The 19732-nt window shown below is 46.4% G+C and overlaps 1 long non-coding RNA gene and 2 other non-coding genes across 7 annotated transcripts in view; all 3 read right to left on the minus strand.

The window, feature by feature from the left end:
- Positions 1-18929, minus strand: part of LOC144819034 (uncharacterized) — an 81065-nt gene extending 62136 nt beyond the window's left edge. For 2 of the 5 annotated variants that reach the window (XR_013607206.1, XR_013607202.1), the window contains exons 1-2: positions 18690-18928; positions 17760-17825 (exon numbers count right to left, since the gene is read on the minus strand). This is a non-coding gene — a long non-coding RNA (uncharacterized LOC144819034). Of the gene's footprint in view, positions 1-17759; positions 17826-18689 lie in introns of all 5 variants that reach the window. The other 3 variants (XR_013607203.1, XR_013607204.1, XR_013607205.1) reach the window with 3 other exon arrangements.
- LOC144820602 (small nucleolar RNA SNORA26) lies at positions 12529-12648 on the minus strand. The gene has a single exon (XR_013607881.1). It is a non-coding gene; the product is annotated as a small nucleolar RNA SNORA26 (small nucleolar RNA).
- Positions 18930-19143: 214 nt separating the features above from the next.
- LOC144820603 (small nucleolar RNA SNORA26) lies at positions 19144-19263 on the minus strand. The gene has a single exon (XR_013607882.1). It is a non-coding gene; the product is annotated as a small nucleolar RNA SNORA26 (small nucleolar RNA).
- Between the last annotated feature and the right edge of the window lie 469 nt (positions 19264-19732).

Raw genomic sequence — 19732 nt, forward strand, 5'->3', positions numbered from 1 at the left:
CGCCTGGCAAATGTCCTGAAAAGGGACTCCCCGGCCCAGGGCAGTAGTAGCCGCCGTGGCCCGAGTGGAATGGGCCCTCAGCCCAACAGGAGGCTCCTTCCGAGCCAAAGAGTAGCATGCTTTGATGCACAGGACGACCCACCAAGAGATGGTTCGTTTCTGTACCGCCCTTCCCTTCTTCTCACCCACGTAGCCAACAAACAGTTGGTCATCCACCCGGGACTGGCGTGTGCGATCCATATAAAATGAAAGCGCACGTTTTGGGTCCAGACGATGGAGCCGCTCTTCATCTTTTGAAGGATGCGGAGGCGGGAAGAAGGAGGGTAAGGTGATGGACTGCCCAATGTGAAAAGCAGAAACCACTTTGGGCAGGAAAGAAGGTCTAGTCCTAAGAACCACCTTGTCAGGATGAACGGACAAGAAAGAAGGTTTAACAGAAAGAGCCTGGAGCTCACTCACTCTCCTGGCAGAGGTGATGGCAACCAGGAAGGCCGTCTTTAAAGTGAGAAGACGGAGAGGACAGGAATGAAACGGCTCAAAGGGAGCACACATCAAGAATGTCAGAACCAGGTTCAAGTCCCACTGAGGCATCACGAACGGAGCAGGTGGATACATGTGCGTGATGCCTTTCAAGAATCTCAGTACAATAGGGGACTTGCATAAAGATGGCTGATCAGGTAGCCTTAAGAAGGCGGAAAGGGCAGAAAGATAGCCCTTGATAGTGCCCAGAGCAGAGCCCTGCTGGGCAAGGGAAAGAAGGAAGAGGAGAACCTCGGAAAGAGGGGCAGAAAGGGGATCCACAGCCTTTGCTGTGCACCATGCCACAAATCTGTTCCACCGGCAGGCGTATACCGACTTTGTGGAGGGATGCCTGGCTGCCAGAATCACATCACAGACTTCAGGAGGCAAGTCAAATGGCCTCAACTGTCGCCGCTCAATCTCCAAGCATGGAGGTGGAGACTGGACAGGTTCGGGTGGAGGACCGTCCCCTGCTGCTGCGACAGAAGGTCCTCCTGAAGGGGCAGGCGGATCGAGGGACCGACTGACATGCTGAGTAGCTCGGGATACCAGTACCTTCGAGCCCAGTCCGGAGCCACAAGGATAACTTGGGCCCGGTCGCGCCTGATCTTCTTCAGCACTCTGGGCAGAAGTGGTATAGGCGGAAAGGCGTACAACAGACCGCAACTCCACTCGCGCCGAAAGGCGTCGCCGAGCGAGTGCCGTCTTGGAAACTCCAACGCGCAGAACTGATGACATTGCGCGTTCTCTTCTGTGGCGAATAGATCTAACCAAGGCTCTCCCCATTGCAGAAAGAGGCCTCTCGCCACGTCCGAGTTCAGACGCCATTCGTGATCCACCGAGCACCGACGGCTGAGTTCGTCCGCCGTGGCGTTCAGAGAACCTGCCAGGTGTTGAACCGTCAGAGTCACGCCCTGACGTTCCAGCCATTGCCAGAGACGCAGGGCCTCCTGGCAAAGGGTCCACGACCCCACACCGCCCTGTTTGTTGCAGTACCACATGGCGGTGGTGTTGTCCGTGAACACCTGCACTACACTCCCGTTGACAAAGGGGAGGAATGCCTTCAGTGCTAGGCGAATCGCCCGCAGCTCCAACATGTTGATATGGAGCCGGGACTCCGCCGGAGACCAGATGCCTCTGATCTCCGCCTCTCCCAAGTGGCCACCCCAGCCCTGGAGGGACGCGTCCGTCACAACCACGTGCTCCGGTTGGGGAAGGGAGAGGGATCTGCCTCTGACCCAATCGCGGTCCGTAAGCCACCACTGCAACTGTCTCGCAGTGCCCTCCGAGATCAGGACATGGTCGGAAAGATTGCCCTGATGCTGGGCCCACTGAAACTTCAGGTCCCACTGCAGAGCCCGAAACCCGGGATAACGGCTGAAAGATGGGAATCAAGGCCTGGATATCCCGGACCCGCCGTTCCGGAGGATAAACCCGAAACTGCGCCGAGTCGAGAACCGCTCCGATGAAAAGGAGCTTTTGAGAGGGACACAGGTGTGATTTCGGCACATTGATGGAAAACCCCAGCTCGTGCAGGAGGTCTGCCGTCATCTGGAGGTGGTGGACGACTGTGTGGGGCGAGCCCGCCTTCAACAACCAGTCGTCGAGGTAGGGGAAGACTAAAACCCCTAACCGGCGCAGATGAGCTGCGACCACCGCCATCACCTTCGTGAACACCCGTGGGGCGCTGGTAAGGCCGATAAACTGAAAGTGCTCGTGGCCTACCGTGAACCGCAGGTAACGCCGGTGGGCCGGCAGGACGGGGATGTGAAAATACGCATCCTGCAAGTCCAACGCTACCATCCAGTCTTGCGGGTCTAGAGCAGCCAAGACCTGAGCCAAAGTCAACATCTTGAACTTCTCCTTCCGGAGGAAGCCGTTGACGTTCCGTAGGTCCAAGATAGGACGTAGGCCCCCGTTTGTCCTTCTTGGGCACCAGAAAGTAGTGGGAGTAGCAACCACACCCTACTTCTGGCCCAGGAACGCGCTCGATGGCCCCCTTGGCCAAGAGGGCCGTAACTTCCTCCTGCAGAAGTGTCAAGTGGTCCCCCGACACACGGTGGTTCTGCGGTGGCATGGCTGGAGGAGAGGTCTCGAAGGGGAGGGAGTAGCCCCTTCGGACGAGCTGCAGCACCCACCTGTCCGATGTGATAGTGCGCCAGCGGGAGTGGTGATGGCGAACCCTGCCACCCACTGGCGTCACATGGGCCTGAAAGCTCGGACTAGGAGGATTTGGAGGCTGCTGCGGGGGGAGGTGTGGACTGACCTCGCCGCTGTCCCCGACCGCCACCACGGCGGAATCCACGGCCGCCACCGCGCTGAGGAGCGTTCTGTGGTGCGTGGCTGGCAGCACGTGTGGGACTGCCCCTTCCGTGGCCACGAAAGGAGCGAAACGAACCCGTTTGCTGGCGCTGGGTCGAGAGACCCAAGGACTTGTCCGTGACCCTGGAGTCCTTGAAGCGCTCAAGCGCGTTGTCCGCTTTGTCGCCGAACAGGCAACTGCCATCGAATGGCATGTCCATCAGGGCATTCTGGACATCCGGCGAGAAGTTGGCGGATCTCAGCCAAGCATGGCGACGAATCGCCACCGTCGTGGACATCGCCCTTCCCAGCGAGTCGGTCGTGTCAAGACCACACCGTATGGAATACCTCGCCGCGTCCCGGCCTTCAACCAAGGCCTGGTTGAGCTTGTCCCGCACCTCCTGCGGGCATTGCGGCAGACACTCCGCGACCGTATCCCACAAAGAGTGGGTGTAGCGGCCTAAGAGGCATGCGGTATTGCAAGACCGCAGTCCTGCACTCAGAGACGAGAAGACCTTTTTGCCAAACTGGTCATATCGCTTAGATTCCCGATCGGGCGGAGCCGTCCGGAATGCGGACTGGGAAGTGGAGGCCTGGATCACCAGACTCTCAGGGGAGGGATGGGTGGAGAGGAAGGCAGGGTCGTCCGAACACGGACGGTGACGCCTGGCAACGTTTCGGTCAACAGGTGGACCGGAAGCGGGCCTGGACCAGGTGCCCAAAAGGACATCCGTCAAGGCATCATTAAACGGCAGCAGAGGCTCCTGTGGGCATGACTGCGGTTTGAATACCTCGGTGAGGATGTTAGGCTTCACCTTAGCGACGGGGAGCTCAAGGCTCAAGGCCTTGGCAGCCCTCATCAGTACCACCGAATAGGCAGCCCCAGCCTCCGACGCCACAGTGGGAGGCGAGACAAACCCAGGGTTAGGCGATTCGTCCAGACCACTGGCATCACCTAAATCACCAACCCAGTCCACATCGTACTGGCATGCTCGTGACAAAGGGTCCTCAGAACCCTCCCAACCCTCTCCATAATCGTCCTCATCGCCATAGTTAGAGTCAACGACATAGACCGGCTCCTCGGAGCCAAGGGGCCCCAACGGCGCCGGACTCTGCGTCGGATGATGCCGGTCCGACTCCGCGTCAGGAGTCAGAGAGGGAATGGGGGTGGCACCGCGCGGCGCCGGAGCCCCGACACCGGCCGGAACCGACGGCGGAGTCACGGCAAGCGCGGAGGCGGTACCACGGGCTGCCCCGATGGAATCGGCGCCGGAGAGGCCAGTTGACCAGCCGGCGACGACCCTGAAGGGCCCAGCGGCGCCGGAGCCGCCGGCGGCGTCAGGGCCGGAGCACCCGGCGGCGTCGGGGCAGGTGCACCCGAACCGCTCAGGCCCCCAGACGGGACCGACTGGCCCGCAGGCGCCGTAGGAGACATCGCCCTCATAGCCATGAGGAACTCCTCAATCTCCTCGCGCGGCACACCTTCCCCAGGGAAGGGCGGTTATGGGGCAGTCGGCGACCCACACGGGGGTGGGGCCACCCGAACCCCCGGCCGCATCACGCAGGCGTCGGGGGTACGGTGACGACGCCCCGACTTCTTGTGTCGCTAACCGGAGGAATGGTGACGACTCCCGGAGCACTCATGGCGGCTCCGCGATCGCTCTCTCGACCGCTCCCTCGACCTCCAGCCGGACCAGGACCGCTCTCGACGCGGGGCCGACACCCGGAGCTCGAGCAGCTTGCGGGACCGCTCCCGCCTAGCCTTACTCGTCAAGGCCCGGCAGTCGACGCAGGACTCCACGTCGTGGTCCGCGCCCAGACACCGGAGGCAGAGTCGATGGTGGTCGGTGACCGACATCATGCAGTCGCACCCGTCGCAACTTTTAAAACCGGGCATCCTACCGGCACCTGAAAGAGTTAGATGTAACAAAAACTTGGTCAAAAGACCGGAGTACTGCTCTTCGGATCTGCGCTAACTGGCGCGGAAAAAAGAAGAACTGACGTCAGCGCGCGGAGGCGGCGTCTATATACTCCAGCGACGTCATCACGGCGCACGACGCCGACGACGCGGAGCCGCAGGGGACGCCTGCAGACGACGCCTACCGACGCGCAGGGGTACTGCTACACAAAAGTTTCCAGATCCAGACTGACGCCTGGGGATATTCTAAGGTAAGGAATCTAATACTAACCTGTTTCTTACAGATGTTATGTACAATGTATTGTGAAATATTCCGATTTGTTTACTGACAACTATGTTAGAAATGGGGGTCTCTAGTAGGCAAAGGAATGCATCCTGTCCAGGTTTGGACCACCACCCTAGTGAGAGCAAGTCAGATACACACCCTAAATAAACCTGGGCGGTGGCACCCTCTGGTAGCTTGACATATAGGGCCAGATGAAGGTAATTTTATTTTACCACTTCTTAAATACCGAATCGGTATTTAAGAAATGGTAAAATAGAGTGGGGGAGATGAAGGTATTTCAGATTCAGTAAATACCGAATCGTTAAGATTCGGTATTTACCGATTCTGATTCGGTATTGCCCATTGATTCCTATGGGCTCTGAAGCCCATAGGAATCAATGGGCACTACCGAATCTGTAATTACAGATTCGGTAAATACCGATTTTAGCAAGGGTGCAGGGGGTGTCACTTTGACACCCTCTAGCACCCAAAAAATAGGCATGTGCGCCATGTGGCAAACAGACATGCCCTAAGGGCATGTCTGTGTGTCACATGGCACAGGTGTTCATGCACACCTGGATTCGGTATTTTACCACCCAATTGGATTGGGTGGTAAAATACCGATTCTTAAAGCCCTGTGGCACTATGACATGTGCCAGCTACATCTGCATTTACAGAATCGGTATTTTACAGAGTCTGTATTTACCGATTCGGTAATTTTACCTAATCGGTAAAAACAGAATCGGTAAAATACCGATTCTGTAAATGCATGCCCTACATCTCAAAATCCAATTACCGGTCGGTAACGGCCGAATTCGGCCGTTACCGACCGGTAATTGGCCACCTACATCTGGCCCATAGTAACTTAAGAGGCCATGTGTAAGGTATTTGTGCAACACATTAATTTCAGTAACTGTGAAAACTCCACAAAAAGACTCAACCGCCATTTAGAGAGGAAAAAATGATATTCATCTGATTAAAACGAGAACAAGACCAACACATCAAAAATCGAAGATTGGAGCATGGGTCATTACAGTTTTAAAACCGGTCCTGCTGAAGTTTTACAGTCTCAAGCCAAGACTTCTGTTCGCGGGGAGCACAGTGAGTGGCACGAAAAGTCACGGCATCGTAGGCAGATGGGCTGGGGCCTCACGGTCACGAGCAGCGATGATGCTGTGCAGAGAGGCAAACTTGCACCTGCTCATGCGGATCCTGCGAGCAAGCAAAGTGACCAGTTTGCACTCACAAGGAGCCCAAAAGCTTGAGTTAAAGGGGCTGAAGTGCAGGAAATTCACTTCTGAGGCCCAGGACTGGAGGGAACACCTCAGGCAGTTAGTCCAGCAGCACCAGCAGTTGCAGAAGTCTTTTGTAACCATGAGACTTCAAAGAACAGAGGCACAGATGGTTAAAGTAAGAAAATGCCAGCTTTCTAAAAGTGGGATTTTCTAGCCTGCAATTTAAAAAACTTTACTAAAAGATGTTTTTAACTTGTGAGTCCAGAGACACCAAACTCCCATTTTATATCTCCTACAAATGGGAAATTACACTTTAAAAAATGCTTTACTACAATTCCCATTTTAACCTATGAGAGAGATCGGCCTTGCAGTACTGAAAAGATTCCACTGTTTTCACTACCAAGACATGTAAAATGTACATGCTCTACCTTTAAAATATACTGCGTCCTGCCCATGGGGCTACCTAAGGGTCACCTCTAGGGGTGACTTGCATATAATAACAAGCACTGGCATTGCCAATAGGTTTCGCATTTGGAAAGTTGGAGCTATTGGTTTTGTAAATGACATTTTATATTTATAGATTGTTATTGACAATGCCAATAACGATATATAAATATTAAATGTAATTTACAAAACCAATAGCTCCAACTTTCCTACTGCGAGACCTATTGGCAACGCCAGTGCTTGTTTGCTGAAGAGGGGAGATGCGTGGGCAGAGAGGAGCCTGTGTGAACATGCGGCGGAGATCAAAGAAAACGCTAACACCCATATGGAGAGGAAGGGGGGTGGGCTGCCTGGTGAGTTGAATGCGTGTGGCAACCAAGGGAGAGCGCGGCGCACGCTGGAGAGGGAGGGGGTGGGCTGCCTGGCGAGTTCAATGCGTGTGGCAACAGGGGTAGCAAATGGAAGCACTTTTGTGGCAACAGTGGTAGCAAATGGAAGCCCTTCATACTGTTCAGCTCAATTAAAGAAGCACCCAAACCCTGAGTGAGCTGTTCCGCCTGGCACTGGAAAACAGAGAGATGCATATGTCGAGGCATAATGCTGAAAAAACAATCTGCCGAAGGTCACACCGAGTGCCAGCTCCTTCATTGGGAATTCAGGACAAAAATGCAAAAAGTGCGAAAAATACGAAGGCCCTGGTCCGAGCTCTGCACGGCATGTCGGCCTTTCATCCAGACGAGGGTGATAAATGACGTCTCATTAAATTGGGTAATGGCAGGAACATCTTTGTTACAGCGGAAGAAACCACAGCCACAGGCTCACCAGCTAGAGATCACGTAATGAACACAATTTCATCCTCACAGAGGATGAGATTAGAACTTGATGTCACAATATTGCTTCTGGTCTCGGATTTGCCAAAACACCCTAATCATTCGAGTGGAAATGATTAATAAAAATATAGTAACACGAACATAAGTTCTCAGAAGAACATCACAATTCCAGCGTGGCAACGGGTCTTCGTTATAGTTAGTTTGACAAAACAAAACGTAAAGTTTAAAAAAATAATAGTTAAACGTAAACTGTCAGCGAGGAAAGTAAATACTTTGAAGAAGGGCAGACAAAAACATTTTCCGCCCAGAGGACATAAGTTACTAAAATATAAAAGTCTGAAATAACTTGAGTGCTGGTAAAGACCAGACAGAGCTTGATTACGTTTGGAAGGTAAATTACTTTTTGAGGGCCGAAGTAGCTCCGTCGGTTTCAAATGCCAGAAATAAAATGAATATTTTTGAAGGCCAGTGGTAACTTGTTTACTTCTGGTTGGCTCGGTGAGTTAAAGCAAAGATAACAGGGGTACTCCGAATTTTGTTTACGGTCAAGAGGTGGGAGTAGTAAGTAGCAAAACAAAGCAGGAAAAAACCTCTTTCAATGACCTAAAACTAGTCAACAATATTGGCAACCAACTCGATTATTTATACAAAGGGTGCATCTGGTGACGCAATAGACTTGTCTCATATTTATAGTTTTTTTATTTAATCTTCATTATGCAAAAAAATGTTACATATTTTTAGATTTTTCAACAGTTTTCATTTACATGACATACATAAATAATACATTTAAATAACGATTCACATCCAATTGTTCAAGTGCATGATATTTACTAAAATAGATGTTCTAAATAGAACCCCTTATCAGCAAGTGTGAGCATTCATTCTAACATACATACACACCCTTTCTCACATGCAAACAGTGACAAATTACATAAAATTTGCAGGCTTTATAATTGAGTGTTATTGTTGTCCAATACAAGACTCCTCGTAATGTAGTCACAGTCTGTCAGAAATCATGAAACAGTACTTGTAGAATCGTTGTGATCTATCTTTGTATTATTTTCCACCTTTAGTTTTTATATGATTTCAATTTATCATATCCGAGGGTCTTTGTATGCGTACAGCCTATGTACGTTTCGGTGATATTAAATTCTGAATCACCTTCTTCAGGGCCAATCTGGACTAAACCAATGTGTGCAATAGTCATAACCTGCGGGGTTCTCTTTGGTCTTAATATTTGAGGCAATATAGTAGAAGGAAGTTTTGTGGCATTGATGGGGCACCTATTTTTATCAGTTGATGGAAGTTCTTAGAATGGCATGATCATATAGCTGTGCAGTTTATTAACATTCAGGTCGGTGGTGATAATTAGTGCCTAATCCGAGTTCAAGGAGTTTTCCTCTTGTATCCAAAGAGGCAGGGTTCTCTGTGTAAGTGGCAGAGACACGGCGTTCGGCACCCTGTTTGGGATGGGACAGTATCCCTGATTCAAACCAAACTGCGACATATGTCCCCCCTGGAGGTACGGCAAAATTACAAAAAGAATACAGAAAATTACACAGAAAGCTTCCTTCTACTATATTGCCTCAAATATTAAGACCAAAGAGAACCCCGCAGGTTATGACTATTGCACACATTGGTTTAGTCCAGATTGGCCCTGAAGGTGATTCAGAATTTAATATCACCGAAACGTACATAGGCTGTACGCATACAAAGACCCTCGGATATGATAACGCATACAAAGACCCTCGGATATGATAAATTGAAATCATATAAAAACTAAAGGTGGAAAATAATACAAAGATAGATCACAACGATTCTACAAGTACTGTTTCATGATTTCTGACAGACTGACTACATTACGAGGAGTCTTGTATTGGACAATAACACTCCATTATAAAGCCTGCAAATTTTTATGTATTTTGTCACTGTTGTTTGCATGTGAGAAAGGGTGTGTATGTATGTTAGAATGAATGCTCACACTTGCTGATAAGGGGTTCTATCTAGAACATCTATTTTAGTATATATCATGCACTTGAACAATTGGATGTGAATCGTTATTTAAATGTATTATTTATGTATGTCATGTAAATGAAAACTGTTGAAAAATCTAAAAATATATATAAAAGAAATTTTTTTGCATAATGAAGATTAAATAAAAAAACAATAAATATGAGACAAGTCTATTGTGTCACCAGATGCACCCTTTGTATAAATAATCGAGTTGGTTGCCAATATTGTTGACTAGTTTTAGGTCATTGAAAGAGGTTTTTTCCTGCTTTGTTTTGCTACTGGCTCGGTGAGTTAAGCAATAGATTAGGGCATTTGGTGCGACCTGCAGGCCCGGGTCCGAGCTCTGCACGGCCCGTCGGCCTTTCAACCAGACGTGAAAGAAGTGTAATTAGGGGGAGAAGTGAGGCCTAGGGGAGAGTGGTGGTGAGAGGGGAGAGTTGAGGAGAGTCAGGCCTGGAGAGAGTGAGGAGAGGGGTGAGTGCGGAGAGGGGAGAGAGGCGAGAAAGAGGTGAGTGAGGAGAGAGAGAGAGGGATTGGAGAGGGAGTGTAGTGGTGAGTGGTGAGAGGGTAGAGTGTTGAGTGGTAAGAGGGGAGAGGAGAGGGGTGGGTGAGGAGAGGAGTAAGGAGAGAGTGGGATTTGAGAGAGGGAGGGTAGAGTGGTGGGAGGGGATAAAGGGGAGAGAGTGAGGGGTGAGTGGGAAGAGAGGGAGGAGGGGAGGTTGAGGAGAGAGGGAAGATGGGAGGGGGAGAGGGGCTCACTTGCAACAGAAGAGCTACCTTACTCACTGGCACCAGAAATGGAACATTATTTAGATACGGCAGAAATTGCATATATGATCACATGCACAAGAAATGTCACTCTGCTCACATGCATCAACAAGAAACATACAAAGTAATGCTAAATGTATGCATTAAGGTGGTGAAAACATTAATAAACTGGCTTGTTATGTCGCTACCAAAATAGTGAGACACCATTGTTTCACTACAAAAAGATATAGGTGACACTACCATTTTCTTTACTCTCGAGTGAAGAAGAAAATGAAAAAGTAGATTTTACAAGTTGCCATAACCAATTTGCCTACTGTTCCTGTGTGATCAATAGTGCTCTAAGCATGCTACAGTGCCACCATGCCAAATGAACTGCACCCAAGAACTAAAGTGAACTAAAAAAAAAACGAAAAAGGAACCACCTACTTGACACACAACTATCGTCGTATGCCTGGTGCAAGGAGGGGGAGGGAGTTAAAGCACGGCAGGACTGTCGAGTCATGGCCTGCGGCCGTCAAAAAGTGAAGTGATTAATTAGGGGAGGAGAACTTTGCAGAGGCCGGCCCAGCGGGGGAAGCCTGTGGGAGGGAAGCTGATGCCTTTGATGTGGGGAGGGAGATGCGCGTGCTTGTGTGGTCACATGCACTGTGAAGAAACTGCAGTGGTTTCACGAGTCGGATCAAGCCCTTGAATTTTCACCTATTACATTCGCAAGCGAATGATAATAGGCGAAACCTAAAAAGGTTTGAGCATGGCACAGTCTACTTGCAAGGTCAAAATTGCAGTCCAAAAATGCACTCACAAGCTCTGCAATGGCAGGCTTGAGCCATGTTTAAAGGGCTACGGAGTAGGTGGAACAATCTGAGTTGTAGGATCACTGGTGGCATTTAATTTACAGGGCCTGGGGGCATATAGTGCTCTTTACGGGGGGCTTCTAGTCAATTAAATATGTCAGCTGTGGATAAGCCATTGTTACGATTTTTAAAGAGCAGAGCATATGCACGTTATTACTGGTTAGCAGTGGTAAATTGCCCAGAATGCTAAAGCCAGCAAAACAGGAAATCAGGAGAAACTAAGCCATGGATGCCAGGTTTAACACAGAAAGAAATTAATAGGATTTGGTTATAACAAGGCCTCTGGAGCTATTTAAGAATCCAAAAAAATAACAGAACAGGAGGAATAAGCAAAGCCAATTAGAAGACGTCTTCACAAAATGGTTAAAAACAAAATAGAAATGTATAAGCACACCCAATGTTTTATTTGAAAATAATTACCTCATGTACTATTTCTCAAGCAGGTTTCATTTGTAACAAAGATGTATCCCTATTACAAACGTCTAGTACAGAGACATTTTGAATTTGGAAAATTTGTTTCGTTTTTGCAATCAATACATATGCACACCCATATGAAGAGCATGAAGGTTTACCAACAGGCAAAAAAGGATTAGAGACTAGAAACAGAAGATACGAATGAAATCTTAAAACAGCAGTAAGGTGGACCCTCTAAGGTACGGCAGAGGGACCCTGTGAGCAGTCCCTTCTAGGATTTCTGAGATACGGGTTTCCTAGGTGGCGGCTTTGCAACTTGAAGCTTTAAAAAGTGAATGGGCTGCATATTTGGAAATTAAATCAGTTCCGATGCTTTTTGCTGCAGTGCTCTGTACACTCACTGGAGCACTTTGCTCCCGCTATCTTGCCCAGCAGGATGCTTATTTTGTGTGACTATTCCTGCCTTGCAGATGCGCTTGTTTGCAGTGCACTCAGTCCTGATGCTCTTCAGTGCAGTGTTTTGTGCAGTCACTGCGCTCTATACCAAATGCCACTACACTGAGGAATGCGTTTGCTGCACCGTGCCCAATGCCACTTCACTATGCAATGTACATGAGGTACCTCACTCCAGTGTACTTTGTCAAGGTTTACAAAAGTTTTATATAGTGCTAGCTTGACCCGTGGGTATCAGAGCGCTTTACATACACACACAATAAAGAGGTAAGTAAAACAGAAGAATACAACATGAAAAAAAATAGGTGGGGAGGGAGAGAAAATTATTGTGCTTGCCTTCACTCAGCCACGATTAATATTCAATATATATTTTCTACAATCCGGTTTGCGTCAATTACTTTCGATGCAAATTCTATTTGAATTGAACGCTTAAAAAGTAAAGTCGGAAAAGGATAACTACGCAAGAACAACATTAGCATAAGACTCTGAGCCCTTATTAGCACTTAGATTGAATTATTGTACCCCACGACAGGATCCGGAGAGGCGTGCGAATCACCATCTCCAGGTTTTAGTGAGAAATGCTCTTTCCCCCTGTGTTGGCCATTACAAAGCACATTAAGCTTTGAATGCGCACTAAAAAGGGAGTCGCATAGATTCGATGAAACAAGCACATTATAAACATATACAATTAAAACAACTTAAGCACGAAGAAAAAGCTGCAAGTAAAATTGTGCTTAGTCTAGTTCAGTACAAGAATCTCGAGGGGTGTTCACCACAAAAGAAACGTTTGAAACTAACCAAACTAAGCCTTTCCCGCCCTCGTGGAAGTCTGCTGATGAGGGAGCCAATGCAGTGTGCTCAGCTCCGATACTCTGCATGTAGTGCGTTATTCTGCACTGTGCCCAGTCACACTACGCTGTGCAATCTCACCCAAGAGGACTGTGTCCGGTGTACTATGCGGCAGTGCCCTCCATTCTCAAGGCTAACTCTAAAGCAGAGTTTATTCTGGTGAGTGTCGTTCCAAAGTGAAATAATATCATAAGCTTCCATCAGTGTGTGTCAACTTCAAACAGCTCCCCAGTTCATCCTTGGTCTCTTTTTCGCACACATTAGCTCGATCTTACTTACATTCTCCTCACTCTCTCCCTTTCTTTTGACTACTTGGCAGTCCGATATTAGTCAGGCTTCTTAAATTGTATTCATCATACACATGACCTCCATGTGACCAGTCTTACATACCTCTTATAACAAGCAAACTGGCAATAATGCAGAAAGTCCTCAACACTGCCATACTTAAAGGTACATACAATACTCAAACCTACTGCACACATTGAGAGGGTTAACACTGGCCTCCTACCTTGGGGAACGTGCAGTGTTTCTCTCAATGCCCTTGAGTTCTGTGTAAAAAGCACTACATTTACAAACGTTTACACTTTGCAACCACAAGCTGTATTGCAAAATATAAATCTGGAGGACAATTCTGCTTTACCATCGTGCAGGAGGGAAAATCTTGGCTGGGTTTTATTAAACTTGAAAAGATCCCTCTTTCAGGTTAACGCAGCTGCTGGAGAGCCATGCTCCGGTCAAAAATGTCCATTTAGCGCAAGATAGCTCAATGGGTTCACAAGTTGTTGCCGATATCCTTGCATTGCTGGCAGGTCACAAGTTATGAGCCGTGTAAAAGGGCTGTGTTAGTGTGGTCTCAGTTTAAAAAAAAAATCTCCTTTTACCCAGCGTGGCATGAATCCAACTTCCAGTGCTATAAAGTGGGTTTTAAAGGACTATGACTTAATATGCGACAATTAATGCAATTTATTGTCTACCAATAATTATTTGCGTACATTGCATATAGGTCTATATATCATTTTGACTGAGCCAGAGAAACTTCTACAAAGGTTACACTGCAGCCGTTTTATCGATGCTCTACTTGACCAGCTTGGTATGGAGGCAAAGCTGTGCTGCATTTACCCTGCTATACCATCACTTCCACACCAAACGCAACTTACTTCCTTAAAGTGAGCCAGATTACACAATGCTGTAAATGAGCCTATTTGTGTCTAAGCTTCCCAGCTAGGTTCCTGCTACAAACAACTTTACTCCAAATCTCCATGCAGTCCAAATGAAAAATTGCAAAGCATGCACAAGTGCTGAAAACATCACAAGCGACGGGGATCCTAAATTTGAATGCAACTAGTCAAGCAATACAAACGCTACTCAACTGTAGGACCTTGTCGGCTCTTGAGTGCTATTCATGTTAATGACGTCACACAAATGTGCTGTTGCACCTTCCATCTTTAGGGAAGTTAGAACACAAACCACATTAGCAGCCACTGAAAGTGCCCTTGTACCATCCATGATCAATGCTTAACTGAACGTCGCTGCTTTTACCTAGTCTAGTACACCCGAATCAGTCAGGGTTTACCCCTTTACAGTAAAGTCTCTGATTTTACTGTTCATATGCAAAGACCAAGATAATGGACAAGGCAAGCTTTAGGTACATGACAAGCAGATACATGACAAGCAGATACATGACAAGCAGATACATGACAAGCAGAGCCACATGCATTTTGGCACGGGATGGCTGAACCTGCAAGGTATGAATGGGGACAGGGGCATTTTGGCAGGTTTGTTGGCTAAGCCCAACAGTTCCATAATGAGTTTGCTTCCTTGGTGTGGTTATACTTAAAGGAGTAGTCTCTAGGTATCGATTATTTAATTGAGGAGAAAAAGCGCCGGGATACTGAGTAGCTGAGCGCTTCACAAATGTAGTGTAACATAACAAACTGCCGGTTCCGAGTGCTTATTTGTTGGGCTATAACTGGTACGCCGTAAAAGGAAACGTCTCGGAATGAGAGCAAAGCATGCATATAAAGTACATTACATAACTATTCTGGCACACAGATAGCCATACATTCCTGGGTGGAGCAAGAGGTGTTAAAAGCTACACCACGTGTGTACTGGGCACTGGGTCTGCTCAAATGTAGTTTTCCAAAAAACACAAGTGCCTAAACTTCAGCATGTTGAAAAGACCTGTAGTTAGTTGAACTAGGATAAGAAAAAGCACACTGACAAAACTTCTTTAATATTTTTTATTGACAAAGACAGATGGTACACTTACATGTGCGTTCAAAGCCCCAACTTACACCATAAAGAGAAACTGCTTCCGTCATACATTCACTGCAATAACCTAATCAATAATCCCAGTAAAAAATACCTGAAGAACAAGCAAACTAGTAGTCAACTGAGCATGGTTTGTCCTTTTATGCAGCAAGTTGGAAACTTGCTACGAACGCAAAGCTGTGTTGAGTGCGCTTGAGAAAATGTGTGGGGATTGGGTGCCTGCCTCTACAACGAAGCCATGACCACTCATGGTTAAAAAAAAAAGTTCACAAATAGTGTGCTAGTCACTTAAGCTGCTGTCGGGGAAGGTTCGGGCGGATTCCAGTGAGCAGAGAATAAAAAATGGGGGTGGGGTCCCAAAACACACCTCCCCAAGGGATTTTAGATAGGACTACATCCCAAACTGGTGAATGAATTACAGTTTGCCAGAAAGCTATAGCTTGATCCAAAAAGTGATGTTTGTAATTTGGTATAAGTTCAGTGGTTTCGGAGGTAAAATAAAAAAGTGTATGTATGCCTAGGGATGCAGGTCTGCACGTCACCAGCAATACCATGAGTAACCACACCCTAAGAATAAAGTTGCAGCTACTAGTATGTGTAGCGACTTCCAGTGGGGAAGAAAATGTGGGGCAATTTTAGCATGCACAGGAATACTCCACTGCATGGCCCTTGTGTTAATCTTTTACAGATCCAGAACCCAATTAAAAACAAATTGAAATTAGACCCACGCAGCCAGACTCCAAAAGCCACACCCCATTCACACACCCACACAGGTCTACTCGGACAGCTATACGGCCAGTCACATTCACCCATATAGCCCCTCATGCACCCAGTTCCTCACTGATGACCTTAACTGGTCTGTCAAAAGGACTCATTCTTGGATACATTCTGTCCATGTTAAGTGCAAGTTAACAGAGAAACCTGATTTATTAACACGTTTCCTGGTTTTCCGTAGCTGCAGACAACATTGGGTTAACCACTGCCGATTGCCGTTGGCAAATGTTGGATAAAACAGTATGTGGGAAAAGTAACACAACTGAAAAGCAGACTTGTAATTTTCCATATTTCACAACAAAATATAATTTAAAAAAAGCATAAACAGCAGATTGCTGAAAGCTTTCAGGAGCTTCTGTGAGGATCTGCTGGGGAGTGGGAGACCGAGCCACGCAATAAATCTGTGAAGACCAGAAGATTGGCTTCTTCACAGGAAACCTGGAATGGGTTAAAGTGATAATTTATAAGTGGTATCACAAATAAGATTAAAGGAATTGTGATTTTTGTTAAGTACAGGCATATTAAGGTTGGACAGCAGAGAATTTACAGACCTGCTAATCAGGTTTTACTATTTAAAAATAGTAAAGAAAATATGCAACTTCTAGACACTATTTGAACAAAATGCAAGGGAGGTTAGCTGAGAAAACTAATTAAAATAGTGCGCAGCAAAGAAGAATTGCTACTGAAAATAGCTTAAGCCAGTATAAATGAATTTGAAATTAGAGGCAAGTGCTTGCAGTATGTAATTTAATAGTATGTAATTTGCACCTATGCAGTCATGCACATACACATCCAGTAGCACTCCCACAAAAGCACTCTAGACAGTGACTGACTTTCACACCCATCACCTATACGTCCAACTTGCATAGTCATCCAGGCACCCACACTGTCACACTTAGACAACTATATAGCCACTAATGTAATGCCAGCACAGGGAAAAAGGACAAAAGGCACAATTGCATAAAGACCGTGCATTCGTGCCTTTTCACTTTTGGCGAAGTGTGGCACAGCAAAGTAAGTGTTGCTGTAATACACTACTTAATTCCTGCAACTGAGGGCCCGAGTTCCTAGCTCAAACAATTCAAAAGTCTGAAAAAACAGTAACACCTGTCGCCATGCAGTGGAAGGCCCATGCATGGCTTGACACCTTTCTGTTCCTTAAGCTTCATTTGGATGTTAAAGTTAACTAATGAGGCACAACTAGTGTCCAGACTTTACTAAACCCTGCCGCACAATTAATGGCCCTTTAAACAGGTAAGCTAATTTTATGATTTAGGTAGTGGCAAAGTAGTAAAGTGGATTCAGGGACCCCCACAAAAGAATATAGGGATATTACCTACCATGAGTGGTTAAGGCACTGGTGTGCTGCAATGTCTGAAGCACTATGGCCACTGGAATTATGCAGCAGGTGGACAAAATGTTCTAGCAAGAAAAGGCAAATATGAAGCATTTTGCTGGGACAATATGCAACAAAATTGATCAGCTAACCGTTGCAAAGGGCCTTTATCTGCGCAGCAACACTTACTGCTGCATTTGTAACCTTTAAACCATTTGAGATGGAAAACCTTGTTAAAATCTGCAGATCCATATAATGCAAGAAATTAGGTATATTTCCAGTAACCCCTATACTCAATTTGAAACATGTGCTTACAATAATAATTGTAAATAGAACCCCAATATAGTGCATATTCTGGCCAACGATACTCCTCAGCAGTTCTTCCCCAAGGACAACTAATCAGAAATGTAGAACATGGTACCCTTTGTAACTAAGTACTCAAACGCCCCCAACAGTAGAGCACAAGATGCTGCTCTCACACCAATATTCGACAACTGCAAAGCAGCTTGCCTTACATGCATGTAATTATCTTCCAATAGGATCTTTCTGGTCACTGGTCAACAGCGTTCGCAGACTCGTGCCTAGAAAAAAAGAATATTGTCAAGTTAGTGGAGTTATTCTTACAAAAAGCAATCCAAGGACCGGTTTAACATTTACTAGAAAGCATCAAGCGATTCCCGCAAGTACCATTTCAACAGCATTACAGAATAAAATAACCTGTTCTGAGAAACATCAGAATATGCCCATAAGTTACAAAAACTCCACTCCGACAAATGCCAGAGGTTTAAAAAAAAAAAAAAAAAAGACTTAAAAATGCGTTCACTTAAAGTGAACGAACCTGAACCACCGTCAAAGTACATGTCATGGTGCTGTGCCTTTCTTCCGTGATATTAAGTCAATTAGGTCAGCTACACGGTGCCCTCGCTATACACGAAATAGCTTAGCCATGTAATCGGGTGTTTTCGCAAAGCATTGAACTAGGAAAGAAATGTGCCTCACAACAAGATTCGGAGTAAAGATTGGAGCTTCCTTCCACATTTTAGCGAGAGATGCTCTCCCCCCCGGAAATGGCCACTACAAAGCATGACACGCTTTGAGTGGGCAAAGCTAGAGAGGGGTTAAAACTAGCAAAACTAAATAGAAGAGGAGCACAGATACCATACTCTTAATAGGGAGACATAAAATAAAGTTACACTCTGCAATCCAAGTCCACCCACAGCACTGATTAAACTGCAAAGACCGTGCACACATTTACTACACCGCTTGCTACAATCATGGATATCCAATTAAAAGTAAATCCGTTACCAAGTATAATAAGTCGGAACAAGGAAATTACGGATTTTAAAGTTGCCAGTTAGACGCTCAAGTTCAGATGCCACTCGCTGTGATAATTATGTAATGCCCCAAAATACAACAAACCGCTATAAAATGCTAGAAATGCATACCTTATAGTCCAAAGCAAAAGGAAACCCGCACCTATGGAAACAATATAACGAATTAGTGAACACATACTTTTTCAGCGTTTGCAGAAAGATGATCAGTGACCATTTTTCTTCATTATTTATTTTAAAATGTGCATATAGCGCTAGCTTGACCCGTGGAAATCTGAGCGCTTTACATACACACACTAAAGAGGTAAGGCAGCAAAACAGAAAAATACAACATGGAAAATAACTATACCGTGCCTGGGAGGGAGAGAAAACAATTATAGTGCTTGCCTTCACTCAGCTACGATCAATATTGTGTGTAATTTATATATATATATATTTTATACAACCCTGTTCGCGTCAATTACTTTCGATACAAATTCTTTTTGAGTTGAAAGCCTAGAAAGTAAAGTCGTCATGGGACAACTATACTCAAGAACATTAGCACAAGACTGAGCCCTTAGCACTGAATTAATGTACCCCACGACAGGATCCGGAGAGGCGTGCGAATCACCATCTCCAGGTTTTAGTGAGAAATGCTCTTTCCCCCTGTGTTGGCCATTACAAAGCACATTAAGCTTTGAATGCGCACTAATAAGGGAGTCACTAGATTCGATGAAACGCGCACATTATAAAAATAAACGTATACAATTAAAACAACTTAAGCGCGAAGAACAAGCTGCAAGCAAAATGGTGCTCAGTCTAGTTGTTCAGTACAAACATCTCGAGAGGTGTTCACCACGAAAGAAACGTTTTAAACCAGCCTAACCAAGCTAAACCTTTCCCGCCCTCGTGGGACAGACTGCTGATGAGCGAGCCAGTGAAACCATCGACCTTACCTCCTTAATTGTCTACGATATAAAAGAAGGACCAGGCTTCCGCCTGCGTGTTATAAACTCCCTGTCCTATCGCGAGAGCAACATCGGCAAGTTGAGTGACTAGTTTCACATTAGAGGAATGTCCCATAGCACCAACAACATAACACCATGTGACAAAAACGTCACATCCTCCTGGTGGACAAGCGTTCGTATGTTACGGAGGCTCTTTTTTTTTTAATTAAC

The sequence above is a fragment of the Lissotriton helveticus genome, chromosome 2_1, assembly GCF_964261635.1.
Source record: "Lissotriton helveticus chromosome 2_1, aLisHel1.1, whole genome shotgun sequence".
Classification (NCBI taxonomy): Eukaryota; Metazoa; Chordata; class Amphibia; order Caudata; family Salamandridae; genus Lissotriton; species Lissotriton helveticus.